Source organism: Grampus griseus, assembly GCF_964374135.1.
Source record: "Grampus griseus genome assembly, chromosome: 17".
In the NCBI taxonomy this organism is placed as follows: Eukaryota; Metazoa; Chordata; class Mammalia; order Artiodactyla; family Delphinidae; genus Grampus; species Grampus griseus.
Genome location: NC_139011.1, coordinates 4089088 through 4109914, shown reverse-complemented (window position 1 = coordinate 4109914; position 20827 = coordinate 4089088).

The following is a 20827-nucleotide window of genomic DNA, read 5'->3' as shown; positions in this document are numbered from 1 at the left end:
AAAAAAATAGTTTCTTCTTAGAACTGTTGAACCATATTTGATAATGTATCATATGTGTAATATCTATCAGCATCATGGAATTGGTATTTCATGGAATAGATTTTGATATTTTAAGCATTAAAAACAAAGTATTAAGTAGTTATCCCATTAGAGATAAGAAAAATGAGACCCAGAGGGGCAAGGTAATTTGTCTAAAGCCAACAAGTAAATTCCCTCCCTGGAATCTGCACTCCTATCTGTCTGATCCCAAAGTCCATACTCCCTCGAGGAGTGTATCTTGTTGGTGACATGGGTCTTGGTGTGTGCATGTACTTGACCGTTGAAATGAAATCTTCCATCCTTGATTTGTGGAGGAGTTCTTTTGAACATTTGCAAAATAAAGCACCCACAACTAGACAGCAGACCTTGATTTAAGACTTCCTTACAAGGCATGATGGGCCTTTTCATCCCTTTGCTAGTGCAAGAGACTCATGCGTATACTACACAGCAAGAGGCCACCAGTTAGGGGGAAGAAAGGAGACAGGGAAAAAAATAAAACTTTCCTTAGAACTAATGGGTGTCGGCTCTGGGAATGGGTGTCGGTTGGGCCTGGGATACAAAGATAGCTGGAACAGGGAACGTACCACAAATGTTTCCACCAAGACCTGGCCCAACTAATCACTTTTTATAATGTTGGCTTTTGATGAGCAGAATTTCCTTCTTTTAATTCGGTCTAATTTATCTTGTTTTTCTTTTATGATGAATGGTTCATAGGCTATTTAAGAAATCTTTTCCTAAAACAAGATTATGAACATATTCTACTGTTTTATTCTAAAGCTTGATTATTTTAACTTTCAGATTTATGTTTATGATTTTCCTCAAATTAAATTATGAGATAGGGAAGAAAGTTTGTTTTTCTCCATACATATACTGGATTCGGGGGGAGCAAAATTTATTGAAAAGACTGTTCCCCAGTGAAAATCTGTGTCACTGTAAATGACAATGTCCGTCTCCGTAGGGTCTCTTTTGACTGATGATTCTATTTGTCTGTCTTTGTGTCAGTGTCCACGCTGGCTTAATTACTTCAGCTTCACACTAAGTCTTGAAACCTATAAATCATCTAACATATTTTTTAACGTTGTCTTGGCCATTCTTTGTTCATAGCATTTTCATTAAAGTTTTGAATTTCTGTATCAGTATCTACCACACTAATATTTTAAAAAATCTTCAACTGCTTTCATGTTTTGGCAATTAAGAATAAAGCTGCTGTGAATACCCATGTGTGGGTTGTTGTGTAGACATAAGTTTTCAGCTCATTTGGGTAAATACCCAGGAGCGTGAATGCTGGATGGTATGAGAAGAGTATGTTTAGTTTTATAAGAAACTGGCAGACTGCGTTCCAAAGTGACCACCACCAGCAGTGAACGAGGGTTCCTGTTGCTCCACACCCTCGCCTGCATTTGGGGTTGTCAGTGTTCTGAATTTTGGCCATTCTATTAGGGGTGCAGTGGTATCTCATTGTTTTAATTTGCATTTCCCTGATGACATATTATGCAGAGCATCTTTTCATATGCTTCTTTGCATCTCTATATCTTCTGTGGTGAGAGATCTGCTCAGAGCTGTCCTTCAGTAGTGGATATCAGCAACCTAGGTATCCAGATAGTGGAATATTAGTCAGCATTAAAAGGAAAAGAGCTATCAAGCCATGAAGAGACATGGAAGAACCTTAAATGCGTTTTACTAAGTAAATTAAAGAGCCAATCTGAAAAGGCTACACACTGTATGATATGGTTCCAACAATATTATATTCTGGAAAAGGCAAAACTATGGAGACAATAAAAAAATAAGTGTTTGCCCGGGGTTATGGGAAAGAAGGAATAAGTAGGTGGAGCACAGAAGATTTTGAGGGCAGTGAAACTATTCTGTATGATGCTTTAATAGTGAATATTTGTCCTTATACATCTGTCCAAACCCATAGAATGTACAATGAGGAAACCCTAATATAAACTATGGATTTGGGGAGATAATGATGCTTCAGTGTAGGTTCATCAGTTGTAACAAATGTATCACTCTGGTTGGGGATACTGATAGTGGTGGGGGGCACTCGTGGGATAGGGGGTATATGGGAACCCTGTACTTCCTGTTCAGTTTTTTTTAAACCTAAAACTGCTCTACAAAATGAAGTCGATTAAAATAATGATCTTCTAGGATTTTGATTGGAATTATATTGAGTCTATAAATAAATTTAAGGAGAATTGAAATCTTAATAATGTTAAGTATCTTAAGACATGAACATGGAATAACTGTCCATTTGTTTAGGCGTTACTTAATTTTTCTCAGCAGCATTTTGTGTTGTTCCATGTGGAATTCTTACACATCTTTACTTAGATTTATTCTTAGGTATTTGATATTTTAAAATATCAATATTACTGGGCTTCCCTGGTGGCGCAGTGGTTGGGAGTCTGCCTGCCGATGCAGGGGACGTGGGTTCATGCCCCAGTCCGGGAAGATCCCAGATGCTGCGGAGCGGCTGGACCCGTGAGCCATGGCCGCTGAGTCTGCGCGTCCAGAGCCTGTGCTCTGCAACGGGAAAGGCCACAACAGTGAGAGGCCCGCATACCGCAAAAAAAAAAAAAAAAAAAAAATTCAATATTACACACATTTACATGGATTTATTCCTATGTACTTAATAATTTTCCATGCAATTGTAAATAGTCATATTTTCAAATTTATTTTTCTATTATTTGCTGCTAGAATATATAAATATTATTGTATTTATGTACACTTTAGAGTTACCTTGTTTCTAGCATCTTTGCTAAATTGACTTATTAATTCTAACTGTAGATTTAGGCAATTTCTGCATATATAATCATGCCATTTATGAAGAGAGATGGCTTGATTCCTTTTTGATTTTTTTCCTTTTTTAAAAAACTTTTTATTGCAGTATAGTTGATTTACAATATTATGTTAGTTTCAGGTGTACAGCAAAGTAAATCAGTCATACATATATCCACTCTTTTAGATTCTTTTCCCATATAGGTCATTACAGAGTATATTGAGTAGTGTTCCCTGTGCTATGCAGTAGGTCCTTATTAGTTATCTATTTTATATATAGTAGTGTGTCTATGTCAATCCCAGTTTTCCAATTTATCCCTCCTGCCCTCACCCTCTGGCAACCGTAAGTTTGTTTTCTACATCTGTAACTCTATTTCTGTTATTCCATTTTGAATCATTGTACCTTTTATTTATTTTTCATGCTGATTGTAATGGCTAGTGTCTCCAATACAAAGTTAATTAAAGGTGGTAACAATAGGCATCTTTTATTTGTTTCTATCCTCAAAGGGAAAGCATTAAATATTTTACCATTGAGTATGAAGTTAGCAAAAGGTTTATAGCTGATACCTTTTATCAGATTAAGGAAGTTCCCTTTGTTTTTAAATATTTATTTTATTTATTTATTTTTGGCTGCGTTGGGTCTTCATTGTTGTGTGGGGGCTTTCTCTAGTTGCGGCGAGCTGGGGCTGCTCTTCATTGCGGTGTGTGGGCTTCTCGTTGCAGTGGCTTCTCCTGTTGCGGAGCGTGGGCTCCAGGCGCGTGGGCTTCCGTAGTTGTGGCTCGTGGGGTCTAGAGCACAGGCTCAGCAGTTGTGGCACATGGGCCCAGTTGCTCCGCGGCATGTGGCATCTTCCCAGACCAGGGCTCGAACCTGTGTCCCCTTGCATTGGCAGGCAGATTCTTAACCACTGCACCACCAGGGAAGCCCAGGAAGTTCCCTTTAACACAGTTTGTTGATTATTTTTAATCATTAGATATCAAATTTTGTCAAAATTTTTTCTTCTGTTTTCTGTTATGTGTAAATTAAAGTGATTAGAGTTTTAATATTAAACCAAACTTTCACTCCTGGAATAAATCCCACTTGGTCAAATCATATTGCCCTTTTTATATATTTCTGTAACAGACGAGGTGTTCGCTAGATATTCCCTTTAATATCTCTTATCCACCTCTTAATAGAATCATATATGTATATGACTAATGGTGAGATTAGGTGATTAGGACTTAATGGTATGAAAAACCACAGTCTAAGCTTCCATTAGACAACAAGGGAGGGTACTTGGAAGAACAAAAATTGCAAAATGGACAGTAATTTAAAAAATGAACAGTAATTTGTCAGATGATTTGAAAGAGTACACTAAATGTCTGAATGAATTAATACAGTTCCAGAAGTTTTCCAAAGGATTTCCTACTCAGTCTTCCAGAAAGAACCCTTGTAGTTACCATAGACAAACAAAAGCTATCATTCATTCATTCATGAATTCAGCATTTATTAAGCAGTTATTCCATACCAGCTATTACATATGGTAGTTCCTGCGGGTAGAATGATGATGGAATGTAAAAACTGAGAAGAACCTTACTCACAAGGTTTTCAAACCACATTCCTTATTGAGCTCTTGGAATTCCGTGGGATAAGAGGGAGCAGAGTCAGTGGTCCCCAGGGATCCACACCCACTTCAGAATACCTCTGCTTTTGCTTTTAAAAACTTTGTTTTGAAGAAGTAGTTTTTGCGTCTGCTGTGTAAGGCTTGATGAATTTTTACAAGTGAGCACAGTCATGAAATGCACACCCAGCTTGAGACACAGAAAACTGTCTGTACTTTTAGAATCTTCTTTCCTGTCTCCTTCTAATAAGTTCACCCTGAAAAATAACCACTCTTCTGACTTCTTCCACTATGGGTTAGTTTTCATGATTTTGAGCTTCCTATCTGTGGACTCATCCAGCATGTACTCACTTCTGTTGACCTTAACTTTTTATGTTTGTGAGAGTTATTCATGTTTTTTGTGTAATTATTCCAGTTACTATGGCTGCATAATAAGTCATCCCAAAATTCAGTAGCATAAAACAACCATCTATTGTACTTATAGGTTCAGAACTTCGGACAGAGCACAGTACGGTGGGCTTGTCTACGCCCCACTATACCTGAGGCCTCAGCTGACAGAGTCAGTCTTCTACATTCTCTTGTCTGGGGGTGGATTCTAGTTTCCAGCTGAGACCTTAGCTCCTACACATGGGGTCTCCATGTGAGTTGGGCTTCTCATAATACGGTGTCTGAGTTTCAAAGCTGAGGGTTCTGAGAGGGTAAGAGAGCAAAGCAGAAGTGTACCTAATTTTACTACCTAGCTTCCAAGTTTGAAGTCACACAGCATCACTTCTACTGTATTATGTTGGTCAAGGCAACTACAAAGTTTGGCCCAGGATCAAAAAAAGGGGGGAAACCCCCCTCACTTCTCAATGGAAGAAGGTTAACATCTTGCTGTAAGAAAAACATGTGGGATGGAATATATATTGATGATTGCTGATGTATATTTGAGTTGTTTCTAGATTAGGTATTATAACAAAATCTACAGAAGACATCTTTGTATGTATATTTTGATATACACGTGCATTTATTTCTATTGAGTATATTGAATGGAATTGCTCAGTCACAGAGTACTGGCATACCATCTTCAGCAATTAGAACTAAAAATTTTCCATAGTGCTTGGGCAGAGCTACGTGTATATTGGCAAAACATGAATGTTGTAGTCGCTCCGCATCCTTGCCATAACAAGTGAAATGGGCTGGTAAGCAAGTTGTGGATGGATTTTAGGGAGCCCTGCATCCATGCCTTAGGATTCACACTTTTTCCTCAAAGCCAGGGGTTTTAAGCTGGAGGTTTTCCATGCAAAACCTGTGGTGTTGCCGAGGCTGCTGTTGCTGTTGTTGCTTTTAACTGACTTTGGATAACTTTAGAAAGGGCATAATTCACTCTCCAGTGTTCTAAGATAGTTACCATTCTGTAATTTCTCACCACGTTCCATCTCCTGAAAGCATTTATTTTAAAAGTCCCCAAATAAGCAAAATTAAGCACAGTATTGTTGGGGAAAAAATATAACATATAATGTAAACATATTTTTCAAAGAGCAAGAGGATAATAAGTTTAAACTTCAGAATGAAACTTAACCTTTGCAGGAGGTGGAGGATGGGACAGATGGTAGCACCCGGGTTGAGTCAATGCTATATTAATTTGGGTAGTAGGTTCATGGGTAATTTTTTCTTTTTGCTTTATCATTTACATATATTACATATACTGTATGTACTTATTTTTGTACCTGTATATGCATTTATTAATTCAGTCATTGTATCAGACAGTGGTCTTAGGTATAAATTATTACATGATAAAAAATTAAGCCCAGGAGAAAACCATAATTTGAAAAGAGGTATGTACCCCAGAGTTCATTGCAGCAACATCTACAGTAGCCAAGACGTGAAGCAAAATGAATGACCGTTGACAGATGAATGGATAAAGAAGATGTGGTACATCTACACAATGGAATATTACTCAGCCATAAAATAGAATGGAACAATGCCATTTGTAGCAACATGGATGGACCTAGAGACGATTATGTTAAGTGAAGTAAGCGAGACAGAGAAAGACAAATATCATAGGCTATTGCTTATATGTGGAATCTAAAACGAATGATACAAATGAACTTATATACAAAACAGAAATAGACCCACAGGCATAGAAAACAAACTTATGGTTACCAAAGGGGAAAGGGGAGAGGGATAAAAAAATTAAGCCCTATATTTCATAAAATTCATGCATGTGTATAGTGATATTTATGGGAGGAAATCTGTGAATATGAAAGGAATAATAAGATAAAAAGAAGAGAGATACATAAGCCTTCTTGTAGCAAAAATGGGAATATTCTGTCTTTTCCTTAACACAAACTGGGCTGGTTATTCAATTAAACATGGATTTCTTCCAAAATGAAATATTTGAAGACAAAATATTTAAGGGTGTTGGATGCTGGAAATATGCCCAGATCTGCTTGAAACCAGCTCAGAAAAAGGGTGAAAACAGGGAAGAGAGAGGGAGCAGTGGTGGCTGAGGGGAGGTTTACACCGGCAGGCGACTTCCTGCCCTGGTATTTTTCACAAAGGCCCATCCCCAGATGGAGACTCCAACTTTGAACACTGGGTGTTGGCATTTTCTACAGAGAACTTGAAGCTAATGGTTATTGTAGACTCGTTATAACCATGAACCACAGGCTTTTTCAATCCATTTCTGCTTTCACTCAGCAGATGCTCAGTATTTACTGAACAGAAGTCAGGTGTCGTTGGATTTAAAGTCTGTGAAGTCTGTGCTAGTGTCCATATTTTACAGACGGGAAAACTGAGGCTCAGAGATGTGAAGTAGCTTCGTGGTGGGGCAGCTTGTAATCAGTAGTTTCCAAATGTGGGTCATAACAAAGTCTACAGGCTCTTCTGACCACGTGACCCAGCACTGCCCCATCAGGGGGAGCGTCTATCCCCTCTCCTTGAAACCTGGTGGATCTCCGTGACTGCCGGGACCAATGCAGTATAGCAGAAGTGACCCCATGTGACTTAGGGTCATGAAGGGAAATAAAGTTTCTTCCTGACTCTTTCTTGAGACACTTGCTCTTAGAACCCAGCCACCTTGCCTTGAGGAAGCCCATGCTACATGGAGCATGCCAGCCCTGCTGACAATGCCAGCTAAGGCATAGCCAGTAACCAGCACCAACCGACGGACACAAGAGTGAGAAAGCCTTCAGCAAGACTCCATCTCAGCCACATCTGATGGCAGCTGGGTGAGAGCCCTCAAGTGAGAGCCTTCAGCTGAGTCCAGCCGACCCCCAGACCACAAGAACGGGTGGTGGTAGAGTCGTTGTGATAAAATTGGGTTTTTTAAATCGCACTAAGTTTGGGGTGGTTTGTCTCCCAGTGAAACTATGGGCATTAAGCCCCATGCTCAGAAGCTTACGCTCATTCGTATTATAAAAGGTGCCGTTAGTACCTCTAGAAAATGGCCGTGTTCTTGCCTACAGTTCCTTACAGTTCCACTGATACTCCTAAGATTTTTGTTCATCAGATTTCATCTTCCTTCTTTTCATGTCTGAAATGCTAGGACCTTTTGACCCAGGTTCAATAATAATTAACACCATTCTATCTCAGGGAACTCAGACTTTGACGAAACAGACTCACACATGGATAAATCATTAGAAAGCAACACGGGGATGGCAGGGTCACGGCAGACGGTGGTGGGACGAGCTATAGGGAGGGACGCCGAGGAGGGGCAAGGATGAGGGCAGTTGACAGAAAGAAAGCTTCCTGAAGAAGAGGTCAGCTGAGCAAAACCTTGAAGAGATAAAATAAGTTGAAGGCAAGGGGAAGAATTCCCAGAAGGATGACACAAATCTTGCAGAGGCAGAGAAGCAAAAACTAGTCTAGCGCATGAAAGAACAAATATCTCAGCATTACTTTATTTATTTATTTTTTTTGCGGTACGCGGGCCTCTGTTGTAGCCTCTCCCGTTGCGGAGCACAGGCTCCGGACGCGCAGGCCCAGCGGCCATGGCTCACGGGCCCAGCCGCCCTGCGGCATGTGGGATCTTCCGGACCGGGGCACGAACCCGCGTCCCCTGCATCGGCAGGCGGACTCTCAGCCGCTGCGCCGCCAGGGACGCCCGCAGCGTTACTCTAATGGCCGTGGAGGCCAGGTGTGGCAGGAGAGCTGCCTGGCGGTCCGCGGCTGCTTTCTACAGAGCCTTCCTCAGGACTGGGTTTTCAGAAGTCCTGCATAAGGAGTAGGGAGTCCTGCATGGGAACCCTCTACTAAAATACAGTTCCCCAAGCCCTGTCCTCCAGTGTTCTCATTCTGTAATTCTGGGTCGGAATCTAAGAATTCTGATTAAAGGGGGAAAAAAAAGCTTCACCCGGTGAAGCTTTTTTCATTCAGTTTGAAACTGCTTGAGTCAGTGGGATCCACTGAGGGATTTTAGGAGGAGGACAGAGTCGTGTGTTGGAAATGAGGGTTCATTGAGCAGTTTGGAGCATAGAGTGGGAAGAGGTGGGGTCTGGGGGCAGGAGAGCAGTCAGGTCGACAGTCCAGGTGACAGCCGGTGAGCAACAAAGCAGGGCAGCGATGCTGGGGGGAGAGGAGATGGCGTCAGTCACGGTCAGACCCCACAGCCGGCAGGGCTGGTGGAGGGCAGCTGGTGGAGGAGGTGAGGCCGTCAGGGAGGATGTGCCATCTGGGCTCAGGTGAGACGGGACACACTGGGGCTGTCAGCTAGGATGAAGGGTGACAGACAGGTGCCACTAGAAGCCCCAACCTCCAGGGAATAAGAATTGTTCTCACAACATGAAAAATAATGATTCCTAATTTTTTTTTAAAGTTAAATTAATGACAGGCCAGGAAACGTTTTCTTCCAGCTTCCAAAATGAACACAGGATTTATATCAGTAATAAAGAATAAAATTCCTGAAAATAAAATACAAAAGACACTCAGTGGAGTAGAAACATGAGCTGAGGCTATAAATAGCTACTGACAGATGGGGAAGTCAGAATTACTAACACGTTTATTAAAAACATCCAGACTCAGTAATTAAAAATGCTAATTTAAACAAAGGTACAGCCTTTCATCCTGACAACAGTGGCAAGGAGGTACAATTCAGAATGTGGGAGGGGAGTGGGGAAAGGGGTCCTGGTGCCCGGCCGGGATGGGCAGGCTGGACGGGTCCAGCCGTGCTGGAGGGAATACGGGTGGAATCAGTGGAAATAAAAAGGCGCGTAGCCAGTGATCCAGCAGAGGAGCTGCTCTACAGGGAACAGATATAAGGAGGCGTATCTCAGCTTTGTTTGTGATAGCAGGTGTTAGAAGAAGCCCAGCTGCCCATCAGTGGAGAAAGAGACAGACAGACTGTGTGAACGCGCTAGGACATGAAGCAGTGAGAGGCAGCAAGCCAGGGGAGCACGCCGCCACACGGCTACGTCTGAAAAGTGCTGAGCGAAATGTCAGCATGATATCATTAATACACATTCGAACTACGTACCCAGAAAACAACATTATACGTTTTCCAAGGATACCCCCATATTCAGGGAATGACACCAAACATAGCAGTTATCTGCTGGAGAGGCAAGGGGTGTAATTGAGGAAGGAGTAGGGGAAGAATCAGAACCCAGAGAGAGAGGGAGGGAGGAGAGAGAAGAGAGGCGAGAGCAAGCCTGAGGTGGCTTCTGTGCCGATGTTGGCATGTCATGAACTTAGGGATACAATCACGTGAGGTTTCTGCACCCTCGAAGATCAGAGCCAAGAGAAGGTCTAGCAGAGAAGCTATTGATGAAGTTGAGTTTGACGTGACTATGGGACCCACAGCTGTTGAAATTCAGGAAGCACGTGGAGAGGTACAACTGGAGATGACGAGAGGCAAAGAATCTGGAGAGGAAGCCGGACACAGTGCAAGAAGAATCCACGAGGAAGAATGAGATACCCCTGGGAGGGGTCATAGGGTAAGCTGGCGAGTCCAGGAGCTGAGAACACCTGTCATCAATGGGCAGGACGCAGATGGGGGGCTGCCCGGGAGACCAGGAGGCCGCGGCGTGAGGACACTAGCGGGAGGGAAGAGTGGCTGGCGGGACAAGCGTTTCTGGGGGGCTGAGGGAGCAGCAGTGGAGGCAGCGTACAGGCCCTGTGAGATCTGGGCTGAGACCATCTTCTGCCTTGGTCCAGGACCTATTGCTCTTAGCACTAGGTAGGTGGTACATGGGTGTGAGTGGGTGGGATTAGGGGCTGTGGTGCAAAGGAGAGGCACAGAGGAGCAAAGAGGGATCCCTCTCCCTCTTGTGCCGCCGACAAGGTATGTGAGTCATCCTTCAAGTCATTTCTCGTGTCTGGACCTCAGTGTTACGGAGACGAAACATAGGTAATTCTTGTTTTGGGCACCATCCTTCTGTGGCTTCTGTTAGATGGCATATATGAAAGTCCTTGTATACTGCATGTTGCTCTGAGCATAACAGCTCTGACAACTACTGCTCTACTTTCTGTCTTTGGATTTTTCTCTTCTGGACGTTTTCTATAAATGGAAGCCAACACTATGTGTTCTCTTGTGACTGGCTTCTTTCACTCGGTGCAGTTTTTTTTTAAGTTCCTTCCATTCCTTTGTTAATTTATCCTCAAATATCTCTCAGGTGTTTACTATGTCCAGGGTGGGATGTTTTGAAGAAAGCTAATCGTCTTAGTCTCTGACCACTTGGGGAATCGGACCACAGATATTTCCGAATCAATGGTTCCTCAGAATGTCTGGTTCACCTGTGTCGATCTACAGATGAGGACGCAGAGCGCAAGGGAAGCACAGTGACTCCCCCGAAGTCTCAGAGTGAGGGAGGGGCAGAGGCAGGGCAGGGGGGGTGGGGCAGCCCTCTTGATTCTCTGAGCATCCCTGAGGGCCCCCTGCAGGTCACACAGACGGCAGGGGTCTTCTCACTGCAAATCTTGTGCAGTTCTCCCCAACATTTAGTTCTCACAAAGAGCGGCCATGTAAATTATCTGAGGACAAAAGCAAAGACAATGTGGGATAATGGAAAATATCTGAACTCAGGGTCACAATAAGCATTTTCCAGTCCCGTCATTCCTGCGACTCACTGTGTGAGGAAGTTACTCTCCCTCTCTGGCCTCAGGAAAACACAAGGATCTGAGATCCCTCCCATCTCTAGTATTCGGCAATTGAGGTAGCACAAAGGACCCATTCTCCAAGCTCACAAAACGTTCTGCTTTTAGCTCTCTGACGTCAGTTCATGGGAACTAAGCGATACTGTCGCCCATTCTCATTTCCATTGAGAAGCCAGTGGGGTGTCCCCGGAGCTTCAGAGAGAGGAAATGGGTTTGGAGTGCTTGCCTTGGAGGTACATGGGATCCATGAAATGGGGCGGGGCCCGGCTCCACACGTGGGGCTCCCTGCAGTCTGTGGAGAAGCGCAGGCGGCAAATCGCAGAACACTTTCCTCCGGCAAGATGGACCCGCCGACCTTCTGAGGACGATGTGCACGGCTCCTTCGGCCTTTGGCTGTTGCCTCCTGGGGGTCTCCCAGGCTCCCCCTTCTCCGTGGTGTAGGATTTGGAATTCTGAGCTGTGTAACAAGAAAGAGAGCTAGATTTTGACTTCATTGGGAAAAGCATGAGGGCAGATTCACCCAACACTTGCTCCGTACCGTGTGCTGCCTTGTTAACTGCTTTTTACTCGTATCGTTGAATGCCTGCAACAGCACCATAGCCCCATGTCATAGATCAGGAAAGAGCTGGACGTTGAAGCATGATACCTCAGGCCGCACCGAGGCATGGGGTGGAGGCAGGGCTCCAAACTGGTCTGACACCAGAGCCCGAGCTCTGAGCTGCCACATGAAAGGACACCTTCCACTGTGATCTGGGAAGGATGCTCACCAAATGCCAAGCCGGCCAGTCATCGGATTTCCCCAATCCGCATCTACAAAAGATGAGAGGGGAAGACAAGCGAACTTCTCATGCGTGTTTCAGCTTCGACAGTCTGTGCTCCCAAGTGGTGGGGCTGCATTTAAAACTCAGGATTTTGACTGCATGGTTCAGTGATGGTACCAGTGATGCAGCCTGCGCCTCGGCACGACCTTCATCCATCCAGGCAGGTGGTAGGAGCTGCCCCGGGAAGCACAGCACACTTGTCACTTCAAATATATTCCAAGGGTTTGGTGATGAATTTTATAAAAGCCGCCCCACCCCACCCCTGAAATCAAGTCGCCGTTTTTCTTAGACTCTAGAGGGGTGTGTCAGCTGCGGTCTTTTCCTAAATCCGGTGGAACTGATAGTAATAACTCCGTGGCTTGCCAATTCCCACGGCATCACTGAGCAGCTGACCCTGCTCGTGTCCACTGAGGAGGTGTGCCTTCCTGCCGTTCTCTGATGGCATGCAGCATCTGGGAACACCATGGAGCCTGACTTGGCAGTTCTAGAGGTTCTGTATCACGGTCTGGCTTGCTGGAAAGGGTTAATTGCAGACATTCTGCTTAGCCAGAACTCACCCCTTCAGTTAATGGTAGGAAATTATTCACCTATCTGTTAATCCCCTCCCACCTCTTCCGTGCCAGAGACTGAAGGCAGTGGTGAGCAGAGGCAGATTCGGTGTCTGTACCCAACGGGGCTCCCCCAACAAGCTCACTGGCAAAATCATCTGACACACCAGGAGCTGGTGACGGGTGAGGGGTTATATTAGGGACAGGGGGGTCTGATGCAGGTGGACTAGAGCATTTATCTTTGAGAAGGAGGTAACCTAGGTCAAGAAGACCTGAGAGTGAGCTTCTGGGCCAGGAAAAATGTTGTTCTGAGTCCTAAAGTCACTGAAACCTCAAACAAAAGGTTTTAAGCAGGAGTAAGGATGGGAGATAATGATCAGATGTGTGTTGTGAAATAAGGTACCCAAAAAAGTTTGTGGAACAAACACAACTTGGAAGCTGGGGTACGTGCAGATTCCTGGCTCCAGAATGACCAGGATCTGCGTTAGTGCTAAGGTCTCATCCACATCGTCACGCCCCAAGCCGGGAGAACTCGGGATGCTGGGTTCCCACGGGGATACAGCACACGCACCCTTCCTCGGTATCTTTGAGAGAACACTCTCTTCTCTTTTTTTTTTGAGGATACGTTTTTTATAAGTAACAGAAATTCCAAATCAAACTGGCCTAGACAATAATAGAGAATGGGATTTAGGACCGGTTGAATAGCACTACCTCTGTTTCTCTACAGTTCCCTTTATTCTGCCCATCTCTGCATGTCTGCTTTCTTCTCGTGTTGCCTTTTCTCGTAGTGGGGAAATGATGGCAGTTGTTCAAGTTCCAAATTTTGCATTTTTAGACCCTAAATAGGATCCTGTTTTTCAGAATTCCCTGCAAGATCCTGAGTTCATAAACCACTCTCTGGGGCCGGGAGGAAAATCAGGCATCCACTGGCCTATGCTAATCAACACAGCAAAGAGGATAGAATTCACCTCTCTGGTTAAATGCCCCTGGAGCTTAGGGCGGGGTCGCAAACTCACCCCAAATCCCAATGGCAAAGTGGGTTGGGAATTGGAAGGGCAAACACCATGTCCTGAACGGTGAATGTCTATACTTCTGCTCTCACTATCGGCTGTTTAATTACATCCCCGTTTCCGATTCCTCAAAGAAGGAGTCTGTTTCCGCTACGCGCCATCACCCTTGTTTGCAGCTCTTCCACAAGATGCACCGTTGCCTACGACCAGCCTGATGCTTGAGTGTCCCTGAGGAAGGGCCCTCCCCTGGTTGAGGCTGCCTTGACTCAAGATTGTGGGGAGTCACACTGTAAAGATCATGGACACCCCAGCTCGGGGCTGCAGTCTGAGATGTCTTCAGCAGAAGTTATGGGTGTGGCAGGCACCCAGAACAAACGGATCTTTGATATAGTGGGGGCCGATCTTGACCCTCCCAGGAGAGAAGGTTCGTTTCCTGCGCAGGGCGAGCTTCCTTCCTTAAAGGGCTTCAAGGCAAAGCTGGATGACCACTAGGTGGCGCTGTTGAGGACCATCAGATTGTCGGCCGGCGTGGGACCAGATTACCTCCTTGTTACTTTGAAACTCTAACTACAGTATTATTTAATGATTCCCCTTATTTTGTTGAAGATGCCCTCTGTGAGATCAGTATTTCTCATTCCATTAACTGTTTCGATATTGTCTTCTGGGAAAAAGACTTGGCAGCATTTCGGAACTCAGGAGCAACCAAAACAGAAATTTTTTTTCCCCACAATTGTCTTGCTTATGTCAGAGTTTTACTTAAAGTCACAGGATGTGAAAGTCAAAGTGCTCCTTTGAGATGTGGAGGCTGAGACACAGGGAAGGGAAGGGATTTAGCGATGAAGACACAGGGATTAGGGGAAGAAGCAAGTCGGGAGCCCAGCTGTGTGACCACCGGGGGGGGCCTTTTTCCTCCTCACCCTGAGTCTCCTCAGCGCCTGTCACACGTGAGGCTACGTCCTGCCCTGTGCTTGCCACTTGTTGGCCCTCTCTGGCCATGCCCGGCCCTTTGCCTGACGCATGTCCCCACCAACCTCTCAGAACTCCTTCCGGGAGTCAGCCACGCTGTAAGGCTTCCCTGACCCCTAGCATCTGAAACTGGACTCCTCCCTACGTGTTCTCCTCTGTTACGCTGTGCAATGTCCCCTCCCGACCTTGTGAAACTTGATAGGACGTGGTCATGCACAGTGCACCCTTTCTCTGGAATGCTGCTGCTTAAGGACAAGGACCCTTCACTGAGCAGCTGACCCTGCTCGTGTTTGAATGCCTAGAGTTTTAGGCATTGCAGTGGCTCAAACAATGCTTTCTGGATGGCTGAATAAGTGAATGATTCATAACTGAAATAAGCAAATTGAACTCATACGCACACTGTCATGTCAGTGAACATCCCTCTGCAAAGATGAATGAAAACAGAGCAATGCTGTTGAAAAGAACCGTGTGCGTGAGGGACTTTCCTGGTGTCTCAGTGGTTAAGAATCTGCCAGCCAATGCAGGGGACACGGGTTCGAGCCCTGGTCTGGGAAGATCCCACATGCCGTGGAGCAACTAAGCCTGTGCGCTGCAACTACTGAGCCTGTGCTCTAGAGCCCGCGAGCCACAACCACTGAGCCCGTGTGCCAGAACTACTGAAGCCTGCACGTCTAGAGCCCGCATTCTGCAACAAGAGAAGCCACCACAATGAGAAGCCTGTGCACCACACGAAGAGTAGCCTCCGCTCGCCACAACTAGAGAAAGCCTACACACAGCAACGAAGACCCAACGCAGCCAAAAATAAATAAATAAAATTGTTTTTTTTAAAAAAATGAACCGTGTGTGATCGCTAGACACTGAAAAGTGAAGATGTCCAAACCATTAACTGAATGATGTGTCGAGAGTATATGTAGAAAGATCCTACACTTCTCAAACAAGAAGGAATTATATCTGCAGTAAAATGTACGTATGGATGAATATATATCTATTTTAGTATAAGCATGTGTTATGTGTGAGTCTAGATTTAACCATATTTTAAATTATGAATCAGACTCTGAAATTTTTGCTTAAAACTTTGCAGTGACTTTCTTCTGCACTTAGGCCGTTACCTAATTCACTGGCTGAGGCTCTGTGTGACGTGGACCCCGCTTCCACTGTACCTCACTCTGCCCGTCCCCACTCAGTGCACTCCAGCCGCTCTGCTTGGGGGCTGAATGCACTAAGCTTGGTCTTTTTCAGGGCCTCTGCTTTTTCTCCCCAGCTCACTCTTACCTCATGCTTTAAAATGTCTGATTCTTTGGTATTATGTGGATCTCACTTTCTGAGACAGCCAGGCTCTGATCACCCTTTCCAGGACAGCCCCCTTCCCGGTCACTGTCGCCCATCTCTACCTGTGGGACGGATGCTTCTTGTCTGCCTTCATCACTGGATATAAAGTCCATGGAAGGAGAGACCTTGCCTGTCTTGTTGTCTCATCCTGGTATCTAGCAGAGTATTCCAGCACACAGTAGGACATCAGTGAGCGTACGCAGAAGGACTAAAGCATAGATATAATGTAAGTCCATAAAAATGGTGAGAATTATATATGAAACTCTTTATAGTGGTTATCTCGGAATGGAAGGAGAAGGAAATTATAGTGTTTTTAGTATACCTGACAATGCCTAACAAATATTTCACGTGAGCACATTTGGATTTGGTGAGAATAAATGTTTTTTAAATGTTTCATTTTGGTTTTTTCTTCTTTTTTACATTAAGCTATTATTTTTCCCCGGAATTGTAATCTAGACATGGTCCGATAAACCTTTAAGCATAAATAGAAAAGGTCCTCCGATGATGTAACGTGGATCATGTCCTTGACATCCTTGAAAGCTTTCACAGGCACATGAAAGGAAAAAATAGAATCATGATGCTGGAAGGGACCTGCTGTTAACCTGATCCAGCTCCCTTCCTTTACTAATGTGGGAGCTGAATCTCTAAAATGCAGGTACTTCAAAAGTAGAAAGATAAATGTATGGTAAGTTGGAGTTCTGACTCTGTAACTAATTACTGGGTAACCTTGGACTGGTCCTGTGTCTCCTCTGAGCCAGTTTTCTATACTTTTACTATATGAGGGGTGAGGGGGGGGACTTCCAGTGGTGGTCCAGTGGTTAAGACTCTGTGCTCCCAGTGCAGGGGGCACTGGTTTGATCCCTGGTCGAACTAGGATCCCACATGCTGTAGGACACAGCCTTAAAAAAAATTTCTTTAATTAAAAAAAATATGAGGGGGAAGGGTTGTCTTGCTGACCTCTAAGGATCTGTTCTGTTCTACGAACCCATGTTCGTACCGATGACTTAATAAAACAAGTCCTACATGACAGATTGAGACTATCCATTTCTAAATATCTGAAAATGTAACCAAGATTAATTTCCTAAGTTATTGGTTACAGGACACACTACTTCTGAATTTAGGGGAGGTAAAGAAAGGAAGATAAGGATGTGACCACTCTGAGCACACCTCCCAGGTAGGATGTAGGACATCTCAAGAGACAGTTCCCACTACCCTAAAAACCAAGAACAAGCTGAATAAACAAAGCGATTTTAATTGTTTAAAGATCAGAGATCTACATATGCAGAATGAAATAAATGCTAGAGAGGGATGAATGTTTCCTAGGAGAGTTCCCACCTGTTTTCACCTCTGGGGATAGGGAAGAAGGAAGAGTGAACCTGGCATGGAAGGTGGTAAAAAGAAATCAGCACAAATTTTAATGGACGCTTAATGGCCACGTGTCAGCTGATACGATGGGCTGGAATTCCTAGGTACCCCCATCGCTAAGCTTTTGGTAGCCCCCCTGACACCGTTTTCCCACACAACTCTCACCAAGGGCACATAGTGGTATGCGGAAGCCTGCAGACGGGTAGGAGAGCCAAGAGGCATCTTCTAGGCGAGATGAAAGCTTTCCCGCATACAAATGCTTGCTTTGGATGGAGGCGGGGCAGGAGAGTGAGAGCTTACCGCCAGGCATGTAAGGCTTTCACTGAGTGTAAGGTAGCAGGTGGCTGAAGGGTAGGAGCAGAGAAGCAGAATGGAGATGGGTCTCCCCAGGAGCAGAAGGCTGGAAACAGGATGGCAGAGTAAAAGGGCTCGAAAGTCTGGTGGCCAAGCGTTTTGATCAGAGAGAAAGCGGCTTTGACTCAGAAAATTGGCGGATAGATAGAAAAGCATAGAGAGGTCTTTGGAGTTCTACCAGTAGTTGCATCCTAAGAACTGAATATATTCTGAGGATAATTATTATTTTTTAACCTACTGTTTGTGTGCATATAATAAAAAATTAATATTATGACCTATGAAGAGTCAGACCAACCCAAATCAGGTAGCACAACATTGAACAGAAGCAGACCCACAGATAGCCCAGAGCGTGGAATTAGCAGACGGGGCTTTAACGTAGCTATGAAAACTAGGTGAAAAAAATCTAGTGGACAAGGTAGAGAAAAGACACCTAATGGAAATTCAGACCTACAGGAAAAATAAGAGGATATCAGACACTATAAATATGTATATAAATACATGAAAAATCTTATTCTGTACATTTTTCATTAAAACAATGACTGTAGAAAGCAGAAATAACAAAGTATTGTGTGGTTTGCAAAATCTGTAAGTGAAGTATAGAGCACAAGATCAGGAAAGAAGGAATGGAATATATATGCAGGAATTCATAGCAAAATATTAGTAGCACGAATCTAATGATCGAGTGAATATGACCAAGTGAAGTTCATCTCAGAACTGTAAGGTGTGTTCAGCATTTGGGAATCAGTCAAGGTAATTCACCAGATTAAGAGTGTCAATCAATTATACTTCAATTAAAAGAAGAGTATCCTGATTTCCCTGGTGGTCCAGAGGTTAGGACTTGGCGCGTTCACTGACGCAGGCCCAGGTTCTCTCCCTGGTTGGGGAACTCAGCTACTGCAGACCTCATGGTGCGACCAAAAAAAAAAGAGTATCAGCGAGAAAAATCATATGACCATTTTAATGAAAGAATGAAAATTATTTTATATAACTTAATAACTATTCATGATGACAACATCAATCAGAAATAGAAGGTAACATGTTCAATCTGCTAATGGACATCTACAAAAATCACAACAGTTATCATACCTAAAAGTAAAATATTGAATGTTTTCCTTCCATCATTGAGTATCAGGCAAGGACACGCATTCTCACCTTTTATATGCAGCCTTGAACTGGAAGTCTTAGAGCAATAGGCAAGAGATGGGGAGATGACAGACATTACAAAGGAGGAATTCAAGCTCTTCATTCTCAAGGACATGACTGTATATGCATAAAACTCTAGGGACTCTGAAAAAGAAAAGTAGAACAGATAAGTGAATTTCACAAGGTCAACTTGCTAAACGATTGGGTATCCATATGAAGAAAAAAAAAAACCCCTGAATCTCTGCTTCAACCATATAAACGCACTATTTAGTGTAAATTTGAAATGAACCATAGACTCAATTTTAAAAGCAGGAGCCATAAAACTCGTAAAAGAACGCGTATCACATATATGCACCTTCATGTGGGCAAAGATACCTGAGGACACAAAAGCACCGACCCTAAAAAAAAAGGTTAAGAGAAAAATTGGGCTTCAACAGACTGTTGTTTCAATGTGATCATCAAATGACATCTGTAAGTAAATTAATAGGTACGCTGCAGACTGGGAAAAAAGTCTTGCAATGCCTGTGTGACAAAAGACTTAAATCCACACTATAAAAGAACATTTAAAAAATCAATGATGAAAAGGCAGACCACAGACACTTTCTGACAGCTCTTTTGTACAGGACAAAAGTGCTGAGTGAACTCCCGTGGCTTCAGAGAAGGCCCTGAGGCAGACGACAAAAGGACTCCAAGGTGGTTGCTATTCACAAGTCTACAGGTGTGGTTGAAATCAGAGCCTGAGCGAAAGCCACCTGGGGCACCAAAAGCATCTTTGATAGGCAAGTTCAACTCCCATGTACACTCCTGTGGCGCTCACAGAATTAAGCTGAATGAAACTGCTGGCAATGTATTTTCTGAGTTTAAATCTTCCTTAAGAATATGGGGGACTAATAAGGAAGAGAGAGAAAAGCACAGCAGAAGGGCAGGAGCTGGGCCACGAGATCAGGATCTTAAATAACTAAGAGGAATATACCACCGCAGATAGGAAGATACAGATGTTTTTGCTGACTTTTTAGTAAGACTAAACAGAGGCACTGTAAACTTATGTAGAATGAGCTAGACTGGATCAAAATCATCTCTTTAGCAAAACATCTCACAAACAACAAACAAGAAATAAATGAAGTTCACCAAAGCGAAGAGAGAGGGCCAGCAAAATCAATAATATAAACAAAAATCGCCCGTTCCAGTTATTTATATGGGACAGTGCAAAAATACTTTTAAATGAGAATATTTAGGATGCTGTACGCTACAATTTAGGCTTAAAAATAAAAACAATGACTACAATGATGGGGGAAGGGTGTTCACTGAGAAGTTAAAATGTTCAAATGTCCTTAGGAGGATAGGAATTAATATAGAAATATTTAATAGTAACTGAGATTTAATTAAAATACATTTAGATATTTATTTTAAAATAAGGGTATTTACTACGCGAAGAGATGCACAGTAGGCTCCAACATCAGAGGATAAGGGAATTACAGGCTCCTTTGTTCTCTGAGGAAAAGGGGGAAAGAAGAATCATCTCACGGTTTCCTCGGGCCAGCGTGGCTTCGCTGGGTGCTCCTGGCTCTGGGTCCCCCAGGAGGTAGCCCTCCAGCCCACGGCTGCCGTCAGCTCAGATTCCAGGTTCACGTGGCTGTTGGACTGAGACCTCAGGTACTGGCCACGTGGACTGTGCAGTGCCCTCACGACACGGCAGCTGGCTGGCCGCACGTGGGTAATCTGGGAGAATGAGGGAGAGTGGGTGAGAGTAGCCCGAATGGAAGCCGCCGTCTGTGTATGAGCTGGTCTCAGATGCACCATCATTT